Source organism: Chiloscyllium plagiosum, chromosome 3 (assembly GCF_004010195.1).
Source record: "Chiloscyllium plagiosum isolate BGI_BamShark_2017 chromosome 3, ASM401019v2, whole genome shotgun sequence".
Lineage (NCBI taxonomy): Eukaryota > Metazoa > Chordata > Chondrichthyes > Orectolobiformes > Hemiscylliidae > Chiloscyllium > Chiloscyllium plagiosum.
Window position 1 is genome coordinate 111,123,910 of NC_057712.1, and position 13,457 is coordinate 111,137,366.

Sequence of the window (13,457 nt, forward strand, 5' to 3'; positions counted from 1 at the left end):
ACAAGTTTGTAACTAAAAAGCAAAGTAGTACAGATGCTGGAGAACTGAAATAAAAATTGTAAGTGCTGGAGAATTTCAACAGATCTGGCAGCATTTGTGGAAGGGGAAACAGAGTTAATGATTCAAGCCCAATAGGACTCTTCTTTGGACTTTGACTGTTCTTCAGCACCTTGTCAAATACCTTCTGGAAATCTAATTACCATATGGCTACAGACTCCCCTTTATCCACAGCAGTGTTACTTCTTCAACCAACTCCAAACAATTAATTAACTAATGCAAGACCATGCTGACTCTTCCTTATTACTTTAAATTTTCTAACTACCCTGCTCTAACCTCCTTAATGATTGATTCTAACATCTTGTCTACAATAAACATAAAGTCAACTGGTCTACAGTTTCTTTTTTTCTGCCTCCCTCCTCTCTTGAATAAAGATACTGTATTTGTTATTTTCCAATCTGGTGGAACCACTCCAGAATCTAGCGAATTTTGGAAAATTAACACCATCACATCTAAAATCTCATTAGCCACCTCTTTTAATACTCTAGAACAAAGTCCATTGGAACCTAGCCACTTATCAGCCACAGCTCCATCTGTTTGCTTAGTGCCACTTCCCCGTTGATTGTAATTTCACCAAGTTCCGCTCTTCCTTCCACCTTCTGATATATAAATATTACTGGAGTTTATTTGTGTCTTCTACAGTGAAAACAAAAGCAAAGTGTTAGTTCATCCATCCACTATTTCCTCATTATCCATTATTAATTCCCTAAATCTCAATCTCCAGAGCATCAACACTCACTTTACTTACTACTTTCCTTTTTAATTTTATTTTTATCTGTCTATTTTTACATTTCTAGCTAACTTTCTCTCATATTTTGTTTCTTTCCTGATTAATCTCGACCATTTCTTTATTTCTTCATGACCTGCCATTCAACTTGCATTTATATGTTTTTACCTTAACTTCTGTACTTAACCACAGATGCTGGGTCCTCTCCTTAGAACTTTTCTTTATAATTGGAATATATTTATTCTGGATATTCTGAACTATTCCCATAAGTGTCTGCCACTGCTTCTCTATTGAACTGTCCCTAACTAAATATGCCAGTACACTTTCGCTAGCTCAGCATTCATACCTATATAGTTGCTATTATTTTGGTTTAAAATACTTATCATCTTTCACCTGTTAGAACAGGATGTAAAATTCAATCATGCTGTGTTTGCTGCTACCTAGGAATTCCTTTACAAGGTCATTCATCATGTTTTATTATACAATACCTAGTCCAGTATAACCTGCTGTCAGGTTGGTTCCAGATTATGCTGTTCTAATAAAATATTTTGACAGCATTCTATGAACTCCTCATCCAGGCTATTATCCAGTTTAAATATAGATTAAAATCACCAATGAAATTTTGCCTTTCTTTTGTCACAAGTAACCAATATTTGTTCAATTCAATATACCCCACAATATTCAGAAGCCAATCTTTGTCAGGATGAAGCCACGTATCCATAAAAGATACCAAATCATATTTATTTCCTTCAGCGCACAGTAACAATTTGTTTACTTTGATATGAATGCAAATTCTGATACAAAGCCTTTGGTTTTGCCACTTATTCATCAGGAATGAAGGTTTATGCCCAAAACATTGATTCTCCTGCTCCTCGGATGCTGCCTGGCCTGCTGTGCTTTTCCAGCACCACACTCTTGACTCTGATCTCCAGCAGCTACAGTCCTCACTTTCTCCTCTCAGAGGTAATTGTGTCTAACTCAAGTAAGAAACCACTGATATTGTGTAATGCAATTGATGTAGTGTACGTGAACTTTCAAAAGATATTTGACAAAGTGCCACAATAGAGGGTTCTCAACAAAGTTGGACCCTTTGTTTAAAAGCAGCAACACAGGTAACAAGTTGGTTGAGTGACAGGTATTAGAAGGTAGTAAAAATTGAAAGAACTGCAGATGCCATTAATCAGAAACAAAAATAGAAATTAGTGGAAAAGCTCACCAGATCTGGCAGCATCTGTGGAGAAAAATTAGTGCTAATGTTTCTGGTCGAGTGACAGAAGGTAGTGGTTCATTTCCAGCTTGAGGAGGATATGTAATTACCATCACTGCTTTTCTTGATCTATGTTACTGACCTGCACTGGGGTGTGCAGGACAGCATTGAGGGGTTTGCAAATGTCACAAAACTTGAATGCATTATGAACTTTGAGGAGAATGGTGTTGGATTTCAAGGGAATGTAGTCAGGTTGGTGGAGGTGAGGGAGATGAAATTTAACGAAAAGAAGTGTAAAGTGATAAATGTTGAAAGGATGCATAAAGGTAATATAAAATTTTGGACATAATGTTTAAGGGAACAATGGGACCTGCAGGCTGATGGGCACAAATCGTTGAAGGTGATAGGACATGTTGAGGAAATGGTTAATACAACATATCATGTGATTAATAAAAAGAAGCATGGGCTGGAATTTGACACTTCTTGCAGACAGAGTGGTATGGCAGGCTTAAGGCCGTATAATTGGGCACATACCAGCTGTGCCATGCCATCCACCTGCCCAGGCATGCCTCCACAGCACAGGGGGGGCATTGGACATCTTGCTCATCTATAGGCTAATTGAGACTTTGAAGTGACCAATTAGTGATCACTTAAGGACTTTCTCAGTCAGTACTGGGATTTTTGCTGCATAGGAAAGGCCACACCAGAACATCAGGCTGTCAAGCAGGAGCTGGATGATTGAAGGATGGGCTGAATGGAGTGGTATCTTCTGGTTAAGCCTCCCTGTTCCCATGAGAGGACTCCACCCACCCAAGAAGGGAATATCGCTTATATTTCCCCTCCTGTGATCAATTCCGCCCCTACACCCACTTCCAAGCCCCTTGCTTTCCTCACTGTGGACTGTTAGCCTGGCCCCTGGCCAGGGTCCAGATCCCCTTGATAGTCTGGGCTTTAGCATTGGATGCTTTCTTCAGTTGCAGTTGCAGCAATGGCAGCCAAACCCAGAGAAGCTGGTCACTTAGTCAGCCAACAGCTCACTGAGATGGGACTTCCTGTTACATAGAAAATAGGACCAGAAGTAGGCCATTCAGCCTTTCAAGTCTGCTGTACCATTTAACATGATCACCACTGATCATCCATCTCAGTACACCATTCCCACTTTTTTACCTGATGTACTATGATCCCTTTAGCCCCAAGAATTATATCTAACTCCTAAAATAAAACAAAAACTGCCAACACTGGAAATCTGAAACAAAAATCTGAAATTGCTGGAGAAACTCAGCAGGTCTGTCAGCATCTGTGGAGAGAAAACAGAGTTAATGTTTCAAATTCAGTGATCCTTCTTCAGAACTTCAGGTTTCTATGCGATTGTCCCTCATTCTTCTAAAGTCCAGTGAATACAGTCCTAACGAATCCAGTCTCATTCCATACATCAGTGCTGCCATCCCAGTAATCAGTGCGATAAACTTTCACTCTACTGCCTTCACAGCCAGAACATCCTTCCTCAGATAAAAAGACTAAAACTGCACATAATACTCCAGGTGTAGTCTCACTAATGACCAGTGCCTTTGCAGCAAGACCACCCTGCTCTTGTACGTAAATCATCTCACGGTGAAGGCCAACATACCATTTGCCTCTTTGTCACTCTCAGCAACTGGTGTACAACTACATCCAGGTTTCTTTGCACCTCCCACTTTTCCAATCTATCACCACTCAGCCATCTTGTTCTTTCTACCAAATTGGATAACCTCCCATTTATCCATGCTATACTTGGAAGAGAAATCTTACTTCCAACAAATGAAAGATCAGATGAAGCCTTCCCCAGCATCAAATTTTGTCTATAATGTGTAAAACATGGAAATGATGGTGATCCTCACTGACCCAACCTTAAATGGACCAATGTGTCAAATCTAGGCAACATGCTTTAAGAAGGATGTGAATGCATTGGAGAAGGTGCAGAAAATGGGCCAAGTTACTTACAGAATGACTAGATTTCTCATGGAAAGGCTTTACCTGCTGCTGGAATATAGATGTTATTCTCAACATTACCGAATGCAGAGTCAGACAAAATGTTGGAGAAAGTGAGGTGAGATAGCACCTACTCACATCAGTACTTGAGTACTGTCTAATCAACTCCAAATTCATACTTTTACTCAAAAGCTTGTATCAGATGACCTCTTTCCATGTTGTTTGGAAACATGTAAATCTCTTTTCTTGAGACTACATTGTTTACAAAGGCTAAAAACTGTGAGGGTCTTTCAGTCGAGGTGGGGATTTAAGTTTTCCCAAGTACTATTGTCTTAACAGCTCATTACTTGTTCAGACATTTTAAGGGCAGGTAACTATACCGTCATGTAGTTGTACAGCACAGAAACACACCCTTCAGTCCAACTCATCTATGCCAACCAGATATCCTAAATTAATCCAGTCCCATTTGCCAGCAATTGGCCCATCTCCCTCTAAACCCCTCCAGATACCTTTAAACATTGTAATTGTACTAGCCTCCACCACTTCCTCTGGTAGCTCAGTCCATACATGCACTATCCTCTGTGTGAAGAAGTTGCACCTTAGGTCCCTTTTAAATCTTTCCCCTCTCACCTTAAAACTATGCCCTCTATTTCTGGACTCTCCCACCTCAGGGAAAAGACCTTGGCTGTTCATCCTATCCATGCCACTCATGATTTTATAAACCTCTATAAGGTCATCTCTCAGCCTCCAATACTCCAGAGAAAATAGCCCCAGTCTATTCAGCCTCTCCCTATAGCTCAAACCCTCCAACCCTGGCAACTTGCTTGTAAATCTTTTCTGCACCCTTTCAAGTTTAATGACATCCTTCCTATAGAAAGGAGACCATAACTGAATACAGTTTTCCAAAAGTGGCCTCACTAATATCCTGTACTGCCACAACATGACCTCTCAACTCCTATACTCAATGCTCTGACCAATAAAGGCAAGTATACCAAACGTCTTCTTCAATAACCCATCTACCTGCAAATCCATTTTTAAGGAACATGTCCTTCCCTGATTTGCCTTTCCAAAATGCAGCACCTCACATTTATCTAAATTAAACTCCGCATCCCACTGCTATTCTGAAGATCTCCAGAACCCTCCAGACTCCATAGCAGAGCTCCAAATTTAAAAGGTACCTGAACAGCACTTCACTCTCTGCAACTCAGGAGCATGACTCAAACTCTGGTCATCACTCCTACCCATTCCCGGAGATGGTAGAGACCAGGCAACAAGCAGCATCACACTTTAGCAATGTCTCCCTACAGACTGTCCAGGCAAGAAAAGAAATGTTTTTCCCTATGGATTGCAATGAATGATCATCCCGACAGATGAAAGCAGCCTAGACAGCAGTGGCTGCAGACATCAGAATTTGTGGAGAATTCAGTCTCAGGGCTGCCAGAGAGAGTATGATCTGTTGTGCTGACCAGGATGTGGAGCATTGTCGACATGCTTCATGCTCTTATGCATGTGAGTTACCATTGCAAAGTTGTCCATTCAGTGGATTGTCACATAGGAGATTGGGTGCCAGGCATCTCCATCAGATACCTTATGCTACCCATGTAACACTGCTGGCATCACACTGGTACTGTCTCTCACACATCTGCCAGGGTTCACACTTAAAATCATAAAGGGAGCTACAGCACACAGCAACTCATTAACCATCAGCTCACTAACCTTTGTTTTCAACTAGAAGGAGGTACACATCTGAGAACTTCTGACCAAAGACTTGCTTGGGTCAAGGACACAACCACAAAAGTGACTTTCAGTTGAGTTCTTTTTTGAGTTTAACTGCCTGCCCACCCCAGTCAGGTTTACTGATGTCAGCCAATGTGGCTACTGTTCTTGGACAGGCTTGTTAGCCCCCAGATTTCACTGCCTAATACTGTTAGAGTTTAAAAACAACAAGCCAGGCTTCATACAACTGAGACCTATCACATGCTGGTTAACATGGAGAGGCTTCACCCCTAATGCTGTAATATTTATGAAAAGAAACAGCTTTGTCATTGAGTCACTGGAAATGTTTGTACTCACCTTGGAGGAAGAAATCTACCCCATTAGGTATACACGATATATATTGAATGGGGTTTGTGAACACAAGTTTCTATTTCACAGAGGACGCCATTTGGCCCATCATGCCTGCACTGGCTTGATTACCTAGTGACAATCTTCTGCCTTATTGCCATATCCCTGCATACCCTCCCTGATACAAATAAACATCCAATGCCCTCTTGAATACCTCAATTAAACCTGCCACCATCACACTTCCAAAAAATGCATTGATTACCCAACTGCTCACTGTGTGAAACATTTTTTCTCACATCATTCTTGCTATGTTTGAATTGTACTTTAAATCTATGCCTTCTCATTCTTTTCTCTTTTATAAATGGAAATGGTTTCTCCCTACCTGTTCTGTACAGCCCACTCATGATTTTGAAAGCCTCTATCAAATTTCCTCTTAACCACCTTGTGTCCAAGACAAATAATCCCAACTTCTTCAGGTTATTACAACCAAACTTCCTCATGCTTGGAGTCATTCTTGTAAATTATTTCTGAACTATCTCCAATACACTCATATATTTCCTATACTGTGGTGCCCACATCTGTACACAATACTCCAACAAGTGTCTAACAAGTGTATTGTACAAGTTCAACATTGCCTCCTTACTCTTGTACACTACGCTCCTGTTAAAACAAACAGCCAAGAACACTGCATGCTTTATTAACTGCTCTTACCACTGGTCCTGCTACCTTCAGTGATCTGTGCACATATCGACCCAGATCCCTCTGTTCCTGCACCCCCTTTAGAATTGTACCCTCTATTTTATACAGACTTTCAACATTTTTCCAACCAAGATCTGTCATCCTGACAGCGTAACGATCCAGGGTATAGATGCTGTTGGAAGAATAAAAAAAGGGGGCAAGAGAGGAGAAGGAATGGCGTTTCATTAGGCAAAACATTTTAGTGTATTTTGGAAGAATGTTCCAGGAAGTGTGTCCAGTGAAGTTATTTGAACTGAAAAATAAGAAAGGGATGCTCACGTTATTGGGATCACACTATATTGATCCCCAATAGTCAGCGAGATGTTGATAAGCAAATTTGTAAGGAGATCTCAGTTATCTGGAATAATAATAGGGTGGTAATGGTAGGGAATTTTAACTTTTCAAACATAGACTGGGACTGCCATAGTGTTTAGGGATCAGATGGGGAGAAATTTGTTAAGTGTGTACTCGGAAATTTTCTTATTTTACGTGGATGTACCTACTTGAGAAGGTGCAAAGCTTGACCTACTCTCGGGGAATGAGGCTGGGCAAGTGACTGAGGTGTCAGTGGGGGCGTTCTTTGGGGCAAGTAATCATAATTCTATTAGTTTTAAAATTGTTATGGAAAAGGATAGATCTGATCTAAAAGTCAGAGTTCTAAATTGGAAAAAGGCCAACTTTGTAGGTATTTGGCAAAAAATTTCAAAAGTTGATTGGAGGTGGAAAGTGGGAAGCCTTCAACACTGAGACAACAAGATTCCAGAGACAGTAAGTTCATGTTAGGGCAAAGGGCGCGACTGGTAAGTGTAGGGAATGCTGGATGACTAGAGAAATTGGGGTTCTAGTCAAGAAAAAGAAGGAAGCATATGCCAAGGTGTTCGACAAGGTTCCCCATGAGAGCAAGGTTAGATCTCATGGAATACAGGGGATAGTTATAGAAAGGGTATTATTAAGATGGAGAAGGTTCAGAAGAGATTTACCAAGATGTTGCTGGATATGGAAGGTTTGAGCTATAAAGGACACCTCGATAGACTGGGACCTTTTTCCCACTGGAGTTTAGGAGATTGAGAGGCAACCTGATAGAACTTTATATGACAATGAGAAGTGGAGACAGGTTTGGAGGAATATGGGCCAGGAGCAGCAGATGGGACTAGTTTAGTTTGGGATTATGTTTGGCATGCACTTGTTGGACTGAAGGGTCTGTTTCTGTACTGTATGACTCTATAACTAGCCAACTGGATATAAAATTGGCTATAAAGTAGAAGACAGAGGGTGGTAGTGGAGGATTGCTTTCCAGACTGGAGGCTTGTGACCAGTAGTGTCCTGCAGAGATTAGTACTGGGTCTAGTGCTTTTTGTCATCTATATAAATGAGTTGAATGTGAATACAGAAGTATGGTTAGTAAATTTGCCGATGACACCAAAGTTGGAGGTGTAGTGGACACTGAAGAAGGTTACCTAGAGTACAACAGGCCCTTGATCTGATGGGCCAATGGGCCAAGGAGTGGCAGATGGAGTTTAATTCAGATTAGCGATTTTTGAGAAGATTTGTAGCTCAAGTTGATGATAAGTATGTAAGTTAGCTCGCTGAGCTTAAAGATTTGTTTTTGGACGTTTTGTCATCATACTAGGTAACATCATCAGTGAGAGTCTCCGGTGAAGCGCTGGTGGTATGTCTCTTCTCTCTATTTATAGGTCTTGGCTTCTTGTGGTTGGGTGATGTCATTTCTGGTTCTTTTTTTCAACGGAAAGTGGATATGATCTAAATCGATGTGTTTATTGATGGAGTTCTGGTTAGAATTCCATGCCTCTAAGAACTCTTGCGCGTGTATTTGTTTCGCCTGTCCTAGGTTGTGTGTGTTGTCCCAGTCAAAGTGGTGTCCTTCTTTGTCTGTATGTATGGAAACTAATGATAGTAAGTCATGTCTTTTGGTGGCTAGTTGGTATTCGTGTATCCTAGTGGCAAATTTCCTGCTTGTTTGTCCGATGTAGTGTTTTTTACGGTTCTTGCATGGTATCCTATAAATGACATTAGATTTGCTGGTGGTATTCAATGGATCCTTTGGTTTCTTTAGTCGCTGTTTAAGTGTGTTGGTAGGTTTGTGGGCTACCATGATGCTAAGGGGTCTGAGTATTTCAAAGGGAAATTATTTCTAATATGTCTTTGATGTAAGGAAATGTGGCTATAACTTTTAATTGCGTTGTGTCTGCTTGTTTGGGTTTGTTACTGAGGAATTTATGGATTGTGTTTATTGGGTATCCATTTTTCTTGAAAACATTATATAGATATTTTCCTCTCATTTTTGTAGTTCGTGGGTGCTGCAGTGTGATGTAGCTTGTTGAAATAATGTCTTGATGCAGCTCCGTTTGTGCGTGTTGGGATGATTGCTGCTGAAGTTAAATATTTGTTCTGTGTTTGTTGTTTTTCTGGAGACGCTGGTTTGAAGCTCTCTGTTAACTGTACATTCAACTGTCACATCTAGGAATGGGAGTCTGTTGTCATTCTCCTCTTTTGTGAATTTTATTCTTGTCAGGATATTGGTGTGTGTGTTTCTTCTAATTTGTTCTGTTTTGTGTTGACAAAGGTTTCATCCAAAGGTTGACAAAGGTGGACCCAAAGTTTGGGTTGGCTAGAGGAGAGGGCAGCTTGTTCAAGTCTCTGCGTTACTGCTTCCGCTATGAGCCCTGATATTGGTGATCCCAAGGGTGTTCCGTTGACTTGTTTGTAGATTTTGTTATTGAATGTGAAGTGGGTGGTGAGGCACAGGTCCACTTGCTTGAGGAGGAGACACAACTCAACCAGACACAACACAACCAAAAACTATAGTCATACTTCCTTACATCAAAGACATATCAGAAATGACTTACTGACTACTCAGACCCTTTGGCATCATGGTAACCCACAAACCTACTAACACACTTAAACAGCTCTCACTGATACCTAGTATCAGTACCTACATAATGTCTGAAAACAAATCTTCCAGCTCAACGAGCTAACTTACATATTTAATTTAGATAAATGTGAGGTGCTGCATTTTGGAAAGGCAAATCAGGGAAGGGCTTGTACACTTAATTGTAAGTTCCTGGGGAGCATTGCTGAACAAAGAGACTTTGGAGTGCGGGTTCATAGTTCCTTGAAAATGGAATTGCAGGTACTCAGAGTAGTGAAGAAGACATTTGGTATACTTGCCTTTATTGGTCAGAGCATTGAGTATAGGAGTTGAGAGGTCATGTTGTGGCAGTATGGGATATTGGGCAGGCCACTTCTGGAACACTGCGGTCGGTTGTGGCCTCCTTGCTATAGGAAGGATGCTGTTAAACTTGAAAGGGTGCAGAAAAAATTTACAAGGAAGTTGCCAGGTTTGGAGGGCTTGAGCTATGGAAAAGGCTCAGTAGGCTGAGGCTATTTTCTCTGGAGCATCGGAGGCTGAGGGGTGATCTTATAGAGGTTAATAAAATCATGAGGGGCATGGATAGAGTGAACAGTCAAAGTTGTTTCCCCAGGCTTGGGGAAACTAGAGGGCATAAGTGTAGTGTGAGAGGGGAAAGATTTAAAAGGGTCTAAAGAGGCAACATTTTTACACAGGGGGTGGTGTGTTTATGGAATGAACTGCCAGAGGCGGTGGTGTAGGCTGATGCAATTACAATATTTAAAAGGCATCTGGATGGGTATATGATTAGAAAGGGTTTAGAGGGATATGGATCAAATTTGGCAAATGGGAATAGATTAATTTGGGATATCTGATTGGCATGGATGAGTTGGACTAAAGGATCTGTTTCTATACTTGTATGACTCTCTGACTGTCACTTCTCTGCATTGGACCTGATTTGCCACAATCCACACACTCCACCAACTTGTCAACATCCTTTAGGCATTCCACACTGTCCTCCGCACAGTTTATAATTCTGGCAAGTTTAGTGTCACCTGCAAACTTTAAAACCTTAACACCAACATCCAGATCACTAATACATGTCGGGAAAAGCAAGGATCCCAATATCGACTGCTGGGGAACTCCAGTGTAAACTTTCCTCCAACCTGAGAAAAGTATTTTTGGATAACAAGCTTGGATAAGTGAATGTAATTTCAGTAGTCTAGGGAGTTAATGAGTACTAATAAGATGCTAATTAATGCAAAACAGTTCCTGACAATGAAGGTCAGAAATGCTGATCTGCCTGAAATGTTCTGAAAAATTCAATAGCAAAAACTTTAACCTGCTGTTAGGAAACTGCATTTTGTTTCCTCCCATCCAATTAAATTACCCCCGCCTGCCCCTCTGTAAGCCCCAGGCAGCCATAGAAGATTCCACTCCTCCTGTCTGGACCAGCTTTCTCTGAGCCATTGTGATAGCTATAGCAAGGTGATTAACTTCTTTAATGTTCCAGTCATTAACTCCTGAATCTTAATGCAATAAGCATGGTCTGTTCACTTTTTCAGAGGTTCTATTGTCTACACTGGGGATTCTGTCGACTTTTAGATTTCCATTGAATGGAATGTGGCTTCACTAGTGCAAATTAGCAGCTACAGGTCAGTGTCATTTATTCAACAGAAGTGCCTTTTTAAAAGAAAAGTCTCAATAATGGACTGATGAACTTATATTTTCATAACAGTGCAAGTGAAATGATTTTGTGGAAAACCATTTCTGCAAATGTTTTATATAATTTCAGAAATATTCAATCTGACTCTGCAAATGAAAGACTGTTAACCTTTCACATTTTAATCATCCTGTAAACTATGCTGAATACTGTGAGAAAGATCTTTCCTTATCATAGTAACCGAGTAATGTCAATCAAGTCATTTTAACAAATGTCACTAATACATTTAATAATAGAGTATCAGTTATCAATCAATCTTTTATGTGTTGCTCAAATGTCTGACCAGTAGCTATACAAGACTAGATTCCCTACAGTGTGGAAAAAGGCCCTTCAGCCCAACAAGTCCGCACCGACCCTCCGAAGAGTAACCCACCCAGTCCCATTTCCTCTGCATAATGTACCTAACACTATGGGCAATTTAGAATGGCCAATTTATTTAACCTGCATATCTTTGGACTGTGGGAGGAAACTGGAGCACCCAGAGGAAACGCACACAGACACAGGGAGAACATGCAAACTCCACACAGACAGTCGCCTGAGGCTGGAATCGAACCTGGGTCCCGTGAGGCAGCAGTGCTAACCACCAAGCCACCATGCCGCTGTGCCGATACAAGATACTGGCTGCTGCTGTTACACATCATTCATTGCCTGCAAAAATGCAGAACAAATTGATAATTGCATTCCAGTCTCAGTTTTAATTAAGACTTCTAGACTGACTGTTGAATCTAAAATGACATCCTTGAGTTAACATCAAATTTCTATAGCTGACATTGAACTACCACTAGATGGCCACAAAGATCAGCACAATGTTTTGCTGTCCCTCTATACAGATACTAACTTCTTTTAAAATTCTTTCACTGGCTAGGCTAGTATTTATTTCCCCACACCGCTTCGTTCGCTACTTACCTGGCCTGGAGAAATTAGAGGTGAGCTGCCTTCTTGAGCCATTTCCTCCCACGGTCCAAAGATGTGCAAGTTCGCTGAATTGGCCATGCTAAATTGCTCATACTGCTCAAGGATGTGTAGGTTAGATGCATTAGTCAGGGAAATGTAGAGTAATAGGGTAGGGAAATGGGTCTGGGTAGGATACTCTTTGGATGGTCGGTGTGGACTTGTTGGGATCCACACTGTAGGGATTCTATGATTCAAACATCTCATGACTTACAGAATTATGCAACAAAATTTCATGCACTTTAACAAAAACAACCTGTTGTACAATTTAACAAAGCAACTACTATTAACTTAACACTACATTTATAATTAATTGTGCTACAAACACCTCTAAAGAATTCCCTTAAACACTACAAGAATGTTGAAAGTTCATCATTATCAGAGACTGACTGATAAGTGCATCACATTCCTCCAGAACTGACTTTAATTCTCTTCAGTGTTGCAGCAATCTTCCAAGTTTATTTTTATTTTTATGGATTCTTCTGTTCTCTTTTTGGTTAAATGAATCTCAAGCTGCCTTATTCCTGATGAAGGGCTTCTGCCTGAAACGTTGATTCTCCTGCTTCTCGGATGCTGCCTGACCTGCTGAGCTTTTCCAGCACCTCAAGCTGCCTTACCAATATGAATGCATCAGCTACTTGTTCTGGTTACTAACATTTCCAATTACCTCTCACAGCTACAAAGGTAATTTTTTTTATTGCTTTCTGCCACCGGCTTCTGTGGGGACTACTACAGATTTCTTCCTCTAGCTGCAAAGGAGGCAGATTTTCAAGCTGCATTTTCTGTCACGAAAGACCAGTCTGAGCTTGAGCCCCACCTTTATTTCAAGTAATAAATAGAAGTTAGTAAAAGACATTTAACGGATATATAATTTTTGAAGGCACTGGTCTCTAAAGGTTTGCATCATAAATTAAATGTACTCAGCCCAAATGTCTCTGCACTACAGAAGTAACCTTAATGTTTTGCTGTTTCCCCCGTACCCTTGCATCTTCAGTTGCTTCAAATGTTTTTCAGTTTTTGTATTAGAAATACAATAGCCTCTAACCACTTTCTATGGAAGAGCATGTCACACTCCCAAATTTCCTATACAAATAAATTTATCTTAGACTCTCTCGTTGCCAATTTTAAATTGATCATCCTTTAACATTGAAGA